Here is a 17971-nt window from a genome sequence, read left to right as displayed (position 1 = left end):
TATAATATATATGACCTTGCATTCTAGTTGTCATCTGTCCAATATTTGTATATATATATAAAGTATATGCAAAATATATTCATATCGGAAAACTTAAGACAAAGTTTTGTTGTACAGCAAAAAAATAATTCATATTTCTGGTAGTCAACTTTATAGATGAATTGCTTATTGTGCATAGTTTCTTGCATTCCTTTACATGATAGAATTTCAAGTTGATCTTGCAAATATTCTCTTTTCTCTGTATATCGATGCATAATTGCTTTCATGAAGGGAAGTGAATTCACCGGAAAGCGTGAAATAGGGTTGCCATTTTGTTAGAATCCCGTCTAGTGCTCAACAACGTAAAAATGTAGATTCCAAGCCTTAAAGATTTGGTTTCAATCAGTCAATCAGTCAGTCAATCACTTAGATACCAAATGAATTCATCTAGATAAACAGCTGACATATATATATAGATATATAGGACTGGTTTAACTAAAATGCAGCTCTTAGCCGCAATCGTATGCTTGGCTTAAGTTACGGCATATGCTATCTTTGGGTGTACGCATACTTTCCAACACAACTGTGTGTCCATAAAAGTATATATTAACTATGCATATATGTCAGAAATAATCAGTATGATTGTGTACATATGTAAATGAATTGTTCTTTTCCATCGCACACAATATGCAGTTGGCTCTGATAAGAACCGAACATCAACTATATAGAGCAAATAAACTATATGTTTATTTATCTGAACGTTTTGTCGAGTTCTTTACATGACAAATGTTTTCTTCAAAGACTTCCAGCTCTTTGCTGTGACAAGGTAACATGTCTGAGGCACGGCCTGGCCTGGAATGGATGTTGGGTCCGGTGCGTTGGGTAAACTTCCATGAGTCATAGTCGTGGCAATAAATAGTGGGTGGTCGGGCGATTGAGTCATGCCAGCTGTTCGGGCGGCGACCTTGATGACCGCATGCGCAGGCATTTCACGTCAACACTCACACCTAAATCAAGGACCAAGCCAAAGGTCATGCATTAACGCCTTCGAGGCTGACCTTGCCCCTGGCCATGCCTGCTACCTGCTGCTGAGCTCGTCTTGTCATCAATAGACACATCAAACACACCTTTTTCCCAGGAAGCAAAATGCCAGTTGAGGTTAGGTACACTCTTGGGATTGTTCACTGAATGAATCTGGGAACAATGCCCAAGGTCCAAACACTCTGCTAAACACAAAAAAAAAACAGAAGGTGTCACGATTTGGTCAGTTATGTGTAATTTAGGCTAGATTTGGCCCAAGGAGCATTCGGCTTAAGAGAGCTCTGAATGAGTTCTCAAAGCAATTGCAAACTGGCTTGAGTAGGTGTTGGTAAACGTTTCAAATTTAGTTTTGAGGTTATGTATGTGCGAAACAATTGGAATTGAGCTTTGGCTTAGCACGTGCATCTCTATAAACTAATTGATCAATTGAACAAATGAGGTTAGGTTACAAAAGGCAAAAGGTCTTCAAGTTATTAGACTAATATTCCAACAAGTTGTCATGCTTAGGCAAGATTAGGTTCAGTTATGGCTGGGATTGGCCATGGAAGTGTCGTCGAAGTTTGAAGCAAACTTTAAGCCCAGAAAGTTGGCTAGAAAATAAACTATAAAATTGTGAAATTGAGGTTAGGTATTTATTGAAAATTCTCTTTTGGACTTGGAACAACGATTGATGTTTCATAATAAAAAGTTGCATTAGCTCAGTTATAATAAAAATCCAAGTTCAGCTCTAGGGACAAACATGCTTGATTCCTGGCAGTGCAGGACCTAGCTTTAAGTGTGACCAGCGCAACTTTGTGTTCTGTTTAGTTAATTCTCTCTTTTTTTTTCGGTTGGGTTTGCCAGCTGTTGTTGTTGTTTTCTGCGCGTGTTTGCTGTGCTTTTTGCCATTTCCGCTTGTCAAACATTTTTCGGCTTTTAGCTTATTGCCAACTTTGTGTGCGAGTGTGTGTGTGTGTGTGTGTGTTGTGATTGCGAGACAAGCCTACACGGCGCTGCCAAGTTGTATTGGTTGGACTCGCACTCGCATCTGTCCGACTGTCCGACTGTCCGTCTGTCCGTCTCTATAAGTATTCGCACGTTATGTCTGCCAGTCTGCCGTCTCTCTCTCTCTCTCTCTCTCTCTCACTCTCTCTCTGGCTGTCTCTTTCTGTCCACACGGCGTTTTCATCATGACTCGCACTCGTAGTTTTTCGCGCATTTCATCGCATATTTACGTAGGCCATTCGAACCAAGTGTTAACGCCTTTATTTATTGACTTATTTGTTAAGAGTATATCGAGTGTGTGTGTGTGTGTGTGCGTGTGTGTGTGTGCGTGTGTAACGCTCAATGACATTAAGCAAATAAAACTCCATTTACCGTTTTCCATTTACATTTCTGATGATGTCACACAATACCTTTGCATACTTCAACATTTCAATAGTACAATAATATCTATATTCAAATATTCTGTATTTACTTATTTTCATCTTTTGTTTACCTTCAGACGGGTTCTTCTACAAAAACAATAACGTTCTTCAGACGCTCAACATCAGTTCGGTAAGTCTTAGGCTATTCGAAGTTAAGATCAAAGAGGCTGCTCGGTTTGAGGTTAGGTTCATACAAGGCAACTATTTCCATGAAATGAAACGCAAAATGAAAATACAAATAACAAGCAAGTGTATAGAATAGAAAAGGAGTTTGATTAGATGTATATGTGTACTTGATGAAATTACCCGGCGTTGCCCAGCTCAAGAACAGAATGTTGGACCCTTGCAAACGATCACGACAAAAGCAGAGACTTTATTAAAGAAGCCTCTCTATTTATTACAGATATATGTATTTATTTGCTACATCTATATGTAAAGTCATGTTTTTGGACATATTCCATTAAGATTTCATTATGTTATGTTATGAAAGTTATACAACTTTGATGTGCATAGGATTTGCTACTACATGATCAATTGAATTCCTCTTATTATTATCTACTATTCATTTATATCTACATACATTCGGCATTAGAATGTTTTCACTTTCCGGTTTGGCCGGTTATGTGACGTATTTTCGAGTACCAAGTAAGAAGCTATGCGTAATGCCCCAAATGAACCATTCATAACTGGCTTATCGAGCTATACGTGACGCCCTCTCGCTGCCCCAAAGAACCCCGAATATACACACACACACACACACACACACACACACACACATGCCTTAAGCATATTTATATAGTGAACGCCTCCGAGCTAATCATACTTTCCGCAAAATTCGATCTGAATCACAAGGCGTCCGATATCCGTGCGTTGGTTAAAAGAAATGCGAATATCAAAATTAAAATACAAAATGTTTCGTCATTTTCCGCATCGAGCAGATGTGCGACACTCACAATTATATATATATATATATATACACATGCATATATGTGTGTGTATATAGACATATCATGTCGTAGGTCAAGAATTCGAAACGCTTTATGGGCTGCTTGCCAAAAAAAAAAAAACAAGAAAAAGAAAACAAATTAATGAAATACAAAAAAATATGACGCACAGTTTGTCGCTTAATTTTGATTGCATTTTCGTTGATTGGGTTTTCGGTTACACTTTTTGTTTTTTTTTTTTTTTTATCGTAATACTCTGCCAGAGGGCATGCCAGCTTATCAATGTTATGTGTGACACATATAAGAAACCATATCCCATAGCTACAACAAGCTTGGTGACAACAATTCCAGAATATTTGCACCCTTTTAAAGAAATACCTAAATAGCCCCAGAACTGGAAGAAACCCAACTCAAACTCACTGCGCTTTGGTATTTACACATCTTTTTATGCCCTATTTAGGCCCTGAAATTTTAAGCGAGATCGGATTAGAAAGAACGGAGTTCATCAAGGAAGTGTTCGTAGAAGGAACTTAAAGTTCGTGTGCCTGGGCTCAGAGCATCTCCTAGTCGTGCACTGGCAACTCGAACACTTTTACTTCTTTCACTTAATTTGATTTTATTTTTGGCTTTCGGTTTCGTTTTTCAATCGGAGCTTGGATTACGTTTTTGTTTTCCATGCACATGCCCAGCCGCTTATCATATCGCGCCGATAGTCATTCAAACGAGCTAGTACCAAAAACGAAATATATATATATATAAAAACAAAAAAAACTGAAGACAAATTGGTCAAACGTGGTACAAATTAATTCATAGATAGAAACTGACGCTAAAGGTGAGCAGCGAACAATGAACGACGATCCCAAACGATCCCAAGCTGGATCCAATCGATCGATCCAATCGAGCCGCGCGATTGCCCAATCGGCCGGGAAACGATTTGTTGTCGTTTGTCATTAATCGTCCGGCGATGTATTTCTGGCCATATTTCAATATTTATTAATATCTATTGCACGATTCGACAGCTCGACGTCAGCTTCGACATGTTGTCCATTTATTCGATTGTCGATACTAAAGTGCACGTGTGTGTGTGTGTGTGTGTGTGTGTGCCTGTGTGTGGGTCAAGTGTTTGCCCAAGGGTAGCAACAGGGTTTGAATGATCCATGACTTACAGATTTTCCAATTTGAAAAAAGAAAACCGTTTCTACTATTTCCATTGAAGTTGAGTTCTTGGTTCTATGTATTTGCTTAAAACAGTTCCCAGGATAATAGAGGAAAGAGAGAGCGAGAGAGAGAGAGAGAAAGGGAGAGAGAGAGAGTAGATCTTGATTTATTCCATAAGTAGAACTGAAAGAAACTGATTTTCGTTCACAGCTGGTTTTAGAAAAGATCAATTGATTTATTAGAAGATAAATTTTAGACATGCATAGACAATATCGTTGAGGATCGGTTGATCATATAAGCCCTCATGATATTGATTGGTTAATCTTGACTACTTAAGAGTATAAAACAGAAGTAAACGATAAAAGAACTGATCTTTAGCAGCTCTTTTTTCAATCATCTTTCCATATTTCTGCATGCTATTGCGATCATCTTACTCTGCATCTGCTGTAAAAGGACTGTGTCTCTTATGGGAATGGACTCTACGAGTCTGAGCTATAGAAAGATCAGTTTACCTTTTTTGAGAGTGAAATTCAGCTATAGTTATACAATATAAGTGGATTCCTTGAACCTTGAACAGTAATTGAAAAATAAGCTGATCTTTACCAGATCTGTTTTGTTCATCATTTCATATTTCTGCTTGTTAGTACGATCGCTTCGCTTGCCGTAGAAGGACTGTGTCTCTTATGAGAATGGACTCTAAAAGCTGTGCATTATTTACAGATCACTGTATTCGTCTTCTCATATAACGCTTTGCTGTATCGATCACTTGATCTGCTGTGGCAGGCGTTACTTGGAGCCTGAGCTTGGTCAGCGATCGTCGAGGGTGGATGGGGAGTTTAGGGGGTTCCTTTTTATTGGTTCAGTTGCTCATTATGAGGGCTGGCAGCTGGCACTTAATGTGTTGCCACGTATCTTTTCTTTTATTTCTTTGTTGGTTGGCGCGATCGGGGGCAATGTCAGCCGCCGTCTGTCTCCAACTTCGGCGGCGATGCGATCATTCGCCAGATTCCCAGCACATTGTAAATTTAGTTGCCCATGGCTGGGTCGTGTGTGTGGAGGGGGAAGGGGCGTGTGTTGTGGTCATAAACCCGCATTGTTGTTGCCATTTTATTTGTTTATTAATTGCCCAGCCGCGATCACAATGTTGATCTCACAGATCGGAGATCGCATGCTGCCCGTGCAGCTTGATGGATGCTCATAATATGTGGGCTGTGGGTGAAATAAAATCATTTGAAGCCGTTGCCATTCCACAGACAATGCCCATATGACAATGTAATGCCAAAAGTTTCACTTCAGAGTGAAACGGCAGCCGTTTTTTTTTATACCATTTTTATGTTTTTTTTTGAGATCGAATCCGTGTTCAAGTTGATCTTGTTGCGATCGTTGCTTTGAGCCAGGCAACAAATGCGACTTGGACTTTGCTTAAACGAAATTTGTATAATCTTTTAATTGTATGATCCGGCCTGGGCCTTTACGATTCATTAACTCTGCTTGCCAGAGATCGTGGCGATAGCAAATCTCAGATCTGTCTTTAACTTTTCTGCTGATCTACTGACTAATCCTGTCCCTTCAGTGATCTACATACTGATCTTGCAAGAGATCTCAAAGCTGGCTCAGATTCTGATTTTTTCAGCGATCATTGAGTGATCTTGTCAGAGATCCTGGCCATCTCATATCTGGCCTGGGTTGAAACGTCTTCAGTGATCTGCTTACTGATCTTGCTAGAGATCTTGCTCGTCTCAGATTTAGCTCTTAATTCTATCGTGATCTACCGACTGATTTTGCTAGAGCTCTTCATTGTCTCAAATATGTGATCCACTGACGACATCTGGCGATATGATTTGGCTAATCTCCCAAATCTGGCCAACAGATCTTCTTCTAGCTGATCTGGCCAACTCTCTTGCTGTTCCCATTAGGCTAATCTCTCGAAAATTGAGCCACTTGCTCAACGTTCGAGTACCTGCGGCTGCCACAATTATCGAATTAACACTGTGCGGCTCATTTAAGCCGCTCGATGGGTGGGCGGGGCGGCGGTTGGGCGATTAAATGCCGTGCCACTATTGTCGCCTATTAACAAAATCAACTCAGATGCGGGCGGCTGGCGGCACTAATCAAAAGCATATTTATGAGATATGAAAAAAACACACACACACGCACATACTCAGAGATTAGTTTATGTGTGTGTGTGTGTGTGCTTGTGTTCCTATTACAAACTCGTTACTGGGTCAGGGGTACGAAACGACGGCGGCGTTCACTTAAATTTCATTACATTTAATAACGTTTAGTCATCAACGGATTGTTTTATACCCTGTTCCCCATTGTAAATGTGTGAAAGCGGGTATAATGAAGTTAGAGGCAGCCAACTCCTGCTCTAAATAAATAATATATGTGTAAACTCTTGAGCTTGACATATATCGGTCAATCTGCCCGTTGGACTATATAATATTGTAACTTATATTCAAGTATTACGTATGCGATTTTAAGTGTTTTAAGCGCTAGAGATGTCAGAATTGACAGATCATATTTTTGTCAAATAAACTAAATCGATAAATTTTGAAATTCGATCGATCGATAAACATCGAAATTCGCGCAATCGATAAATATCGAAATTCACTCAATCGATAATTACCGATTTTGAGTATATTAAGGCTAGAGATATGGGGAATTGGCATAAATGCATGAGTATAGCACTGGCTGATCACATATGCGTGGCATTTTTGCTTAGCTAAATCGATGTGTATCGATTTTCAGCTTTATAAGGGTAAAGCAGATAATTCATTAATTCGATAAATATCGATCTTTTGCGACAGCCTTTTGAGCATATCTCGTGGCTTATAAGAGCTAGAGTTCTCAAATTTTGTATGTAGTCTCTGTTAAGTACAGACTGAATACCAATCAGACAAAAGGCAAACATGTTATTTATAGAAGGAAGCGTGCTTTTGTATAAACAATATACTGAATGCAGGGTCTCTTCAGGTCGAGCACCCTAGTTGTTCTTTTTGGCTGGGTGGTTGCACTTTGTGAATTGTGGTAAACCCTATTGAACCTTAAGAAACCCACATACCAAATGTCACATATTTGAGCTGACGAATGACTGATGCATAAACGACTGAGTGGAATGACTTAAGACTTGAGAGAAGAAACAAAAATACTGAATGCCAAATCGCTGCGCAAAAATTGTGCAAAAGATTATGAATTATGATGTGGATCGGACAGACAAGCCGACCCAAAGCCGTACTGAATCGAACCGAACCGAACCGGACGAACCTGATGTACAAAAGGTGAAGACAAATTAGGTAGCTTACATCATGCATTTGGCCACGAGCTAGTATGAGCTTTGAATCTGACCAAAAAACACAACAAAAACGAAAACAAACACAGGCCCAGAGGCCTGCAATTAAGAATTTTGGAAGTGTTTTTTTGCGGGTGGGCGATCGGTTTGGGGTTTCACTTAAGAAAAAACAAAAAACAGAAAACAAAAACCAACTATTTAGCCTCAAGTCAGTTACTCATTAAGCTCTTCGGGTCTACTGCGAAGAAAAATTGAACTGAACAGAAGTGAAGTCAACAGAGAACAAGCAAGAGTGCTCAGGTCGGGTATGTTCGACCAGAAGTTACCCTGGCAAACATGACAGCTTCGCTCACTCTCTGTCTCTCTTCGAACTCTTAGGACCTCTCTCTGTGATTCTCATGCCCCTAGCTTAATTATTGTTTATTGTTTATTTGAGTTTATTGTCCGATCTTTATGCAATTTTCAGCTCTTAAATATGGCAGCAAAATGTGCGTAAGTGCCAAAGCGCAAGTGACGGGGTATTTTTTTTTAACTCTGCGCAAATGGGCGGTAATTATAAAAAAATTATAAATATGCATAAAACTCTGTGGTGTAATTAAAACCACATGGATGCACACCCGCAAGTATAAAAAATTAGCGAAAAACCAGAAAGAAAGAAAGGGTTTCTGTATACTATTCGATCGGCATAAAACTCATTTTCAATGATCTTTGAGGAGTGTTTCACGCTTTTCGCAAAATCCACCCCGTTTATGTACAGATAGATAGATATCGATACATATAGATAGATAGAGCCGTGTTTAATTTGGTGTATTTAGGCCATATACTAGTCTCAAAATCGATATTTATCAATTGACTATGATAAATGTTTGAATTTCAAATCTTTCGAGAACGAACGACGCGTTCGATGAGACTATTCTAGTCTTGTACATGTACATGTGTATATATACTTATGTATATACATATATATACTTATGTATATACACATATATATATATGTAACAAATGGCGTCAAATTTGTTTCTTGGCCGCGTTATGATACCCTACATACCCTTGTTCATGGTAAGAAAACAAAACTTGTCAAAAGTCTCACAAGCGACGCACGCCGGAACCCAGTCACATTGAAAGACAGCAGTAACAGCAACAACAACAACAACAACAACAACAACAACAACAACAACAACAACAACAACAACAACAATAGAAACTTTGAAATCGTAAACGTTAACTAAGAATCATTATGTCAATGTCATCTCGTGCTGTTGTTGTTGTTGTTGTTAGTTTGCCAAGTTTGTGATGCGGGTCTTTTGGTTGTATCTCCCTCTAACTCTAAGCCCCCCTCTCTCTCTCCCCCTCTCTCTCTCTCTCTCTCTCTGTCACTCGCCTGGGTGTATTTATCTAATTTGTTGTGTGTTGTCTGAATTACCTCATATTTTTTTAATGGCCAACACACAAACGCCTCAAACGCCGCGCTGCACTTCACACTTGGCACAACACACAACACATTGTTGTGCCAGTGTGTGTGTGTGTGTGTGTGTGTGTGTGTGTGTGAATGTGTGTGAGTGTGTTTGTTGTGCTTGCTTCACTTCAAAGCCAACTTCCATTCTATTCTTGGAGATTTTGCAATCTAAAGTTTCATTCAGCTTATTGTTGTGCCTCGGCACGACATGTGTGTGTGTGTGTGCGTGTGTGTATTGTCTGTGTGTGCTCATTTTTCATAGTTTTGCCAATTTTCCGGCATCTTGTGAATGTCAAGTGCAGCCCTGACTGGCAACAACAACAACAACAACAACTTAAAACCAAGCTGACCAACAACATGAGATCTTGTTCGCAAGTCAAGAGCACTTGAGTTTTCTATAGGCTCATTTCTTAGGGTTTTTTTCTTTCTTCTGTTGTTCTTCGTCCTCGTCTTCTTTTTCTTCATCTTCTTCTTCTGTGAGCTCGCAAGACCCCAGAGATGTCTATGGCATTTCGGCCAATCCATCAAAAGCCATTTGAATCGATGCCGCCCAACACCTTTGCTGGATAAGTGTTTAACATAAGCTAAATGGGTTTCAATGGTCTCAAGGATTTTTGTTTAAGTCTCTATTGATGATCCTTTAGATGTATATACCCTGTGATCATTGGGCGTTAAGGGTTTATATTTTTTTTTGAAAATGTGCCCCTCCAACACTTTGCTCTCGCAAACTACAAGAGCTAGGAACTTTTTGCAGAACGAGCTTATAGTTTCTATTCGATTCTATTTTTTCATTTTCAAAATATCGATAAATATCGATTTTGATGATTTCTGAACATAACTCAACATATTCAAAGAGCTGGAGACAGCAAAGTTGTTATGTTTGTCGGTTTTTCATTGAGTAGAGATTCATCATCTTAAGAAATGTTAAGAACTCGTTAAGCTAGATGTTTGCGCCTTGGTATAGGCACAAACAATGTTGCCATATTTAAGTCGTGAACATATCATAAAGATCGGACTATAAGCTCCGAAGTTACTCAAGAGCGCATTGATCATAGATAGAGAGGAAGCACAGCCTCCGGCTAAAGTTTGCATGTATGTATGCATGTATGCATGTATGCATGTATGCATGTATGTCTGTCTGTATGTTTGCATGTATGTCTGTCTGTATGTATGTATGTATGTATGTATGTATGCATGTATGTATGTATGTATGTATGTATGTATGTATGTATGTATGTATGTATGTATGTATGTATGTATGCATGTATGCATGTTTGTACATATGTATGTATGTATGTATGTATATATGTATGTATGTAAGTAAGTATGTATGTATGTATGTATGTATGTATGTATGTATATTATGTATGTATGTGTGTATGTATGTATGTATGTATGTATGTATGTATGTATGTATGTATGTATGTATGTATGTATGTATGTATGAGGAGGACGGTGCGAATGAGTGTGACGCCAGCTCAGCGTTGAGCTTAGGGTATCTGCTAGTCGTACACGCCCGGCTGGCGGCTTGTTCCATCATATTCGATTTTAAGATGTGGCTTGTTTTGTGTGTGGTTTTTATGCTCCCAAAGCGACAGCCGGGCGGACTGACAACCGAACTTGGGTGCGTGTTCGTCGTCGCCTTCGTGTATTTCATTTTATTATTTTATTTTGTTGCTGTTTGCATGTTGGGGCCATAAAAGTGAAGCGTGCGGCTGCCAACCAACTGGCTAACGTGTGCCACGCCCACTTAGCCCAGTTTTATGGGCAGTTTAATGTGCTTTTGGGCGTCTTTAACACGGAAGCTACAGCTAAATGCTGTGTACTATGGGCATGAAACCTGAATCTTTGCGGCATAATTTAAGAAGAGGCCATTTTTTTTGAATACATTAAAGTTTTTTTCAACTTGGTGGCAACACTGCTTAAATGGCAGCACTTGAACCTCTGCTGATTGGGCAAAGAAATTTTCGATTGCGCTGAAAATTCTCCTGAAATATCTGTTGGAATTTCTGTTATTATGGCTTTAATGTAAAATATATACAAAACTGATTTTAATTGCATTCAATATTTGTATAAGAATTATTTTATTTTTTCTCGAATTCGAACTGGAACTTTTGCCCACAGTCCCGTGGCACTCGGTTAATTGAGCCAATGCTGTCGTTCATTTGCATATGCACGATTTGTAGATAGAGCATTTCATTTATGCATTTATGGGTCTCTTTTTTTATTGGAATGGGAAGGGCTTCAAATTGGATTTGCATATGGGGCATATCGATACAGCTAACTGATTTTTTTGTCGCACTTTCCAATTTACAAATCGTTGCCGAATATCGGACATCAAATATCAAAAAAAATCTTTACGATCTTTTTTAATAACATTTATTTTATTTGCTTTTAATGGGTGTCTCCTGGCCGAAACATAAGGCTTCTTGTATTATAATTAATGAACACCTTAAAGCTTAGCCTCTTTTGAAAGATTTTTATTGTGAACACAACAATTTTAGGGCTTGGTTTCTCTTTAGGCAATTGGGTTTGATCAGGATTCAGTTTACAGTGAAACATCAATTGGAACTTGTGCTTAGCCGGCCTTAACCTTTACCCTAACCGAACCGAGCCAGGTTCGATATGAAAACTAATGCGAAATATAATGAACCAAGGTTCAAGATTACGCGGATTCATAAATCGAATCTAAATGAACCAGTGCGAAAAGGAACCGATGGAATGTATTATATTAATATGAGTTCTAAAAAGTTTTGATTAATTAACTCCTCAAGATAAAGAAACATAGGGTCTTAGGACTTCAATTTGTTCTACGCTTGGTTTAACTATCGAATATAAGGAAACTGAATATAATAATTATCATTCGATACTTTATAATGTATGAGTTTAAGTTGTCTCCCATAAATAGCTAGCTATTTAAGCTGTTCAACATATGTTAGCTAGAGCCGCATTTCTGTTAAAGAGTTGCTGTTAATATGCATGGAGATAACAGAGGTGCATAGAGATAATAGATTTATTAACACAAATCATATTTTTGTGGAGCATATGTTAGAGTTAGAGCTGGTTGCGAGTTATCTTGTTTCGGCCTTATGTCGCAGTACGTGGTAAGTAGAATAGATAGATGGGTGCTTATATCCAATACCTAATCGTTGGTCGTATCAATCAGGCCACAAGGCAAACAACAATTGGTTTTTGAATCAAATGTAAACAGTAAAACGAGGCAAATGCTCATGGCTTTTCCTTATCTTATCTAACGTATTTGGTAAGCCAGACCATGCTTCGCCCTCTCTCAGTATATGTCTACGTGCACTTTCCCATATGGTTACATCCAAGTGCGACGTGTGGTAGATCACAACCACACAAAAGAAAAGCATTGAGAAAATGTTGGGGAATACGCTCAAGCCATTTGTCTATGGCCTGTTTATTGAGTTTGCCCCCTTCACCCAGGTAACACTCCCCACCTGTCCACTTTTCCAGCGCACTCCATAAACGTCTGCGCCGTGAAGACAATAAATATCAGAGAAACAAGTATCTATATTGGCTCTGTCTAGGTATTTTAGCTTACCCAATCTATTTGTTCAGTTTACCGTCCCACTTGGCCTATGTCTATCTATAAAGTTGTCTGATCTCTAACTGAATTGTCAGGGCGTTTTGATATCTTGTAAAGGGCAGCATGATTTTCTAACCAGTTATGTAACGCATGGAGGAAGACAACACCTATCCCATAAGGTATATATATATATTCTTGATTATAATCAATCGAAGCTATGCAGATCGAAGCACTATATCTTATGGCTGTTATGTGCAGGGGTCGAAAATTGTGTTTACTTTTTCAGAATATCTTGACCAGACTTTACATTGACAAGCTCTTCAATATCTACCTACTATATTATGTAGTTCAATAGGAAGAATCGCTTTTGAAAATTAAGCTTCCTCTCATTTTTCATATTATTGCTTCACTAATCTTCCAACTTCTTATATCAAAAAGCTGCTAAGGGGTATTTTGTGTTCGGCATGTCTTAGACGGTCGCTCTTGCTTGTTTTTTATTATGTTTACACTAATCGTGATATCTGGGCATTGGTTGGGGGAGATTTGGATGCTGCTTAAACCGTTGAAAGCAGTTTTTCTCTCTTTTTTTTTTTTTTTAGCAATTAGCACGCTTTCAGCACACACCACAAGCACACGATTTGGGCCAAGGTTAGTGGCCCAGCCCAAAGCGAATCCACACCCAGACCCAGCAGCATCTGCATCTATTGATTGTGTTGGGTGTGCGAGTGTGCGAGAGTGTGTGTGTGTGTGTGTGTGTGTGTATTTAAGGGCGTGATTCTTGCACTATTTGTAAACAGACTCCACTTGAGGCATCTGTCGATTCTTCGCCTCGCGATCATCAATCGTCAATCGTCGCACGGCGTCGTTGAGGCACTTCCATTATGGGCTAGGCCAATGCATATGCAGTAATTGAGTGCTGCGATCAGCGCGACCAGCTGGAGAGCAGTTTCTAAAAAAGAGCTGAGAAAATAAACTAGGCTAAGATGCCCCTCAGCTAGCACAGTGTGTGTGGAGGGGGGCATATAGTGTGGAGTGGATGCAAGTTGGATCGTTAATTGCGATCGCTCTGAACTAGGACAACGATCGTGGCTAGACCAAGCAATATTAAAGCTAATAAGGTAGATCGGGATCGATCACTGATCACTCACTGATCGCTGCTTGATCAAATAATCAAGTCAATTCTAATGCTCATGCATTGATCAGCTGTGATTTCGCATTTCGTTAGAGCTCATTTGATCGCTGTGACTAGACACTTTTCTTTATAACACCAGACACAGCTAATTGATATATACAGTGTCATAAGCTGATTGAAAGATCGATTAATATGATCACAAAGTAGTTGATTGGCTATACCCAAAATCGACACATTGATATATAAGATCACGATCAGTTTATGATCAAATAGTATGTAAGAAAGCCAAGTCTGTAAGGTCTTTGAACTGATTTTACGGGCACTTACGGATCGATAACTACCGAACTATTTATCGATCAATTAACTAGGTAATATTTACCTCAAGACAACAATTCGATATGCAATTATGTTTCAATTCTTGAACATTTTACCCACTTGTTGACCAGATCAGCGATCAGTTTAATTGCCGGTCCTTCTAGCCTCTCGAGCTTATTCAAAGTCGAAAATCGATAAAAATCGAAGCCCATAAGAGCTAGAGATGATTAGGTTGTATCGTATTTTTGGAGACTACAGGGATACAATATATTACACTTCACTTGATTCTTGTCCTTCTGTCTGTACACCTTATGTAAAGCCATGAACTTTCATAAGGATCAGACAAGGAGCACCAGAGTAAATGGGGAATGCATTGGCCCCATATAGCATTGGGCTAAGGATGGAAGGGTTCAGGCTTAGGTTCAGCTGTTCTTCAGCCAAATTTAATTTGGCTTAAAGCTTGATAATCTTGCTTGATAGCTTAAAGGCTCCTTTACTGAAGATTTGCCTGAGCTAAAGTCGAATGCAAGCACAATCTCTTCTTAGCGCCCCTTGGAGCTACCCTCCTTTGTGCAGCTCCTCCCGTGGAGGAGGAGGAGGCGTGTTTATTGTGGCTCAATGGGAAATTGCATTTGTTTTGGCTCGCAACGAACCCCTAATTGAGGAAGTTATGTGGCTAGAGGGATGTCAATTGCTGCCTTTCACCTTGTCTCTCCCCCCTCTCTCTCTTACTCTCTCTCTGTCCCTTCCTTTGGAATTCATAGCTACCCCTAAATCCTGCCCTTCCCCCAAGAATCCTATGTGAATTGCAATTCAAAGCACGCATTTACTTTGCGTGTGCATACCTTATATATAGAGTTGAAGTATCTGCAGCTGTAGCTGCCCCCCCACCCGCTCTCACCATCGTGCCCCACCCTTGTTGCTTTCATCTTTTGTATGCTGCGTCGCGATTCTGCTGCTTCTTTCACTTTCCTTCAGCTCAGTTCGGTGCGACGCAATATGGAATGGAATGGTAGGGCAAGATTATGGTATGCTATGCCATGGATACGGCATGGTATGGTCTGGTATGGTATGCTCGGGTCGGGTCTGGTCTGGTCTGGTCTGGTCTGGTCTGCTTGGCCTGCCTGGCCTGGCCTGGTATGATATGGTTCCGTTCTTTTCTGTTCTCGGTTATTCTCTGTTTTGCTGTGACGTTAATTAGAACGATGCAACATGCGTGGCTGCTGCTGTGGATCGCTTGCGGGGGCATTCACCAATGGGTTGGACAGCACGGAGAGCCAAGAGGGAGATGCTGACTGCATACTGGGGAGTGCGCCATGCCCGACTGTTGGATTAACAGCACACGTGTCCGCATCGCAGCGCTTATTTATTACCTTTCAGCACCGCCAAAAAATAGAAGAAGAACAAGCACAAAATTCTTTGCTTTAATTTTTATGATTTTCACAAAACGAAAAGGGAAAACAAGAGTGCTCTAGATGGAGGGATAACGGCTGTGAGATACCCTCTATACCAAATACACAAGACTTTGGCTAGTGCCAAGCATAGGCTGGAAATAGATATATATCGATTAAGATAAGTGCTGCGAATTATCGATAAATTTATAATAAATTGGATAAAAGAATCTATAAGTTAAAACAGGCCCTAACAATTTTCAAGTTATGCTCAATCGATATTTATCGACAAAGAAAAATGCAGAGACTTATCAAAACTCGGTTGTAAATTTAATCTACTTGAGTTTTTAGGGAACCCTAATGCAATTCCCTAGCTTCTATCAACTCTGAGATATGCTTAACAAGCCGAGGCTATAAATCGATATTTATCGATAAAAAATGAAGGTATTTATCGGCATTTGTGGCAACATAAATGCGAGTCTCTAGCTTCTATCTTCTCCGACATATGCTTAACAAGCCGAGGATATTCAACGATATTTATCGACAAAGAAAAAAGTGGGAATTTATCGATATATAAATAATAATTCGCTTGCGCGAACTTTAGCATAATGTTCATGGTTAAATTGAAGCTACTTCATGTAAGATATACGATATATATCGATTTTGATAAAATGCATGTGATATTGCAAGAGAAACCTTTGAGCAATTATTAAGAATTTCAACCTATTCCACATATTCGGTTTTGTTCAGGTCCAATTGGTACAGGGGTGTACGAAAAAATATGCTTCTATTCCATGGGAATTCTTCAGCGCTTTGCTGGCAAAACTTTGTTAAAAGGTGACATTTTTATGGCCAACCCCAACGGCAGGGCGGAAAATGTGAAATCACTTTGCTGGAAAATTTATTTCCAAGCCAAGCCAAGCCAAGCCAAACCGACAACCCGACCAAATCCAACCCGGACCCATTGAAGTGCTCGGCCATCTGTGTAGTCTAGTGTCCCATTGCAATCGCTGTCGACGTCGCCATCGCCGTCGTAATTCCAATTTCAATTCCAATTGCGATTGCATTTATTTCATTTATGCCACTTGCCACACAGTTGCCAATGCCTCGGATTGGGGTAGCTCACTTTAATATATATACTGGCATGCCTTCCCTCTCGTCGTAATACCCATATATTACACATTATTCCATTCCATTTGCCGGATATTGCCATTTAGGCTACACTAGCTCAATTCTTAAGGAGTTACAACTTGGGGCTTAGCTCAGGCTTACATTTCTTGTCTTCAGCTTGTTTTACCTATTATCAAAATCATAATCATCATCATTAACATTAACATTAACATTAACATAATCATTATTATTTCGCTTTGACATTGATTGATTGTGTCTCTTGGTCCATGATCTACTTATTAGCTTATAAGTTGTTTAAAATTTTCATGATCTTCGATTTCGATGCGATCTTAACTCTCGGTTAGCTCAGTTAAACTTGTGTGGAGCCTCATATAGGTTGAATTGTTTTTATGTAATCTATAAAGCTGTGTTCAAAACTTCTCTTGGAAGTGCATGCTGCTTTCTAGAAAATATTAAGTATAGAGGAGATCGTGTAATATATACCAATAACTTTTAGATTCCTTCAAAATTAGAACTCATTTCTTATGGTATAGTCTTGTGTCTTGGTATGCATAAGCTTCCTCAAGATCGGACCATAAGCACCCAAGTTATTCAGGAGCGCATTTCTAATAGTGTGGGGCTAAGCACAATGTTTTTCTCTGTCAGAAGAGACCTCGTACGGCAGCTCGTGGGTGGCTCAGCTTAACAGGCAGTCGGGCACTTCCGATTTGATCCCCCCTGACGGGTTGGGTACGGGTTCTGGGCTGCCCCCCTTCCCCTGCCTCTCGCTGAGGGCTTCTGGTTGATTGAATGCGAGGTTCTAGGCTCAAGCAGTCATTGGACTTCATTTCGATTTCAAGCTGATGTCCAAAAGATTATTTAAACATCTGCAACTGAATAACGCATTCAGCCCCCCCCTTCCTGCACTCCACACACTCAGTCTCTGTCAACAGCTTGTTACCGTTAGACAGAAAACTAAAATTGACTTGTCAAGGCATCAGGCAACAGCCCAGACGCCGATACAGATACAGATACAGATGCCCAGACGCCCATTTCCATGTCTGTCGTATCTGCAACTCAGCATCTACACATGTGTGAGTGCCTGTGTGTGCGCCTGTGTGTGTGTGTGTGTGTGTGTGTGTGTGTGTGTGTGTGTGCGTGTGTGGCCGAGTCGATGGCCCTGAATGCAAAGTGGCA

General features: G+C 39.8%; 1 protein-coding gene across 2 annotated transcripts in view; it reads left to right on the top strand.

Moving 5' to 3' along the window:
• LOC115768007 (GAS2-like protein pickled eggs) overlaps nt 1-17971 on the top strand; it is a 78105-nt gene that overhangs the window by 3989 nt on the left and 56145 nt on the right. For both annotated transcript variants that reach the window (XM_030712416.1, XM_030712417.1), the window contains exon 2: nt 2504-2556. The gene's annotated coding sequence lies outside the window, so the exon portion shown is untranslated. The remainder of the gene's footprint in view (nt 1-2503; nt 2557-17971) is intronic.

This window comes from Drosophila novamexicana, unplaced genomic scaffold (genome assembly GCF_003285875.2).
Source record: "Drosophila novamexicana strain 15010-1031.04,08,12 unplaced genomic scaffold, DnovRS2.1 tig00001554-arrow-arrow-pilon, whole genome shotgun sequence".
Lineage (NCBI taxonomy): Eukaryota > Metazoa > Arthropoda > Insecta > Diptera > Drosophilidae > Drosophila > Drosophila novamexicana.
This window is presented reverse-complemented; position numbering and strand designations above follow the sequence as displayed.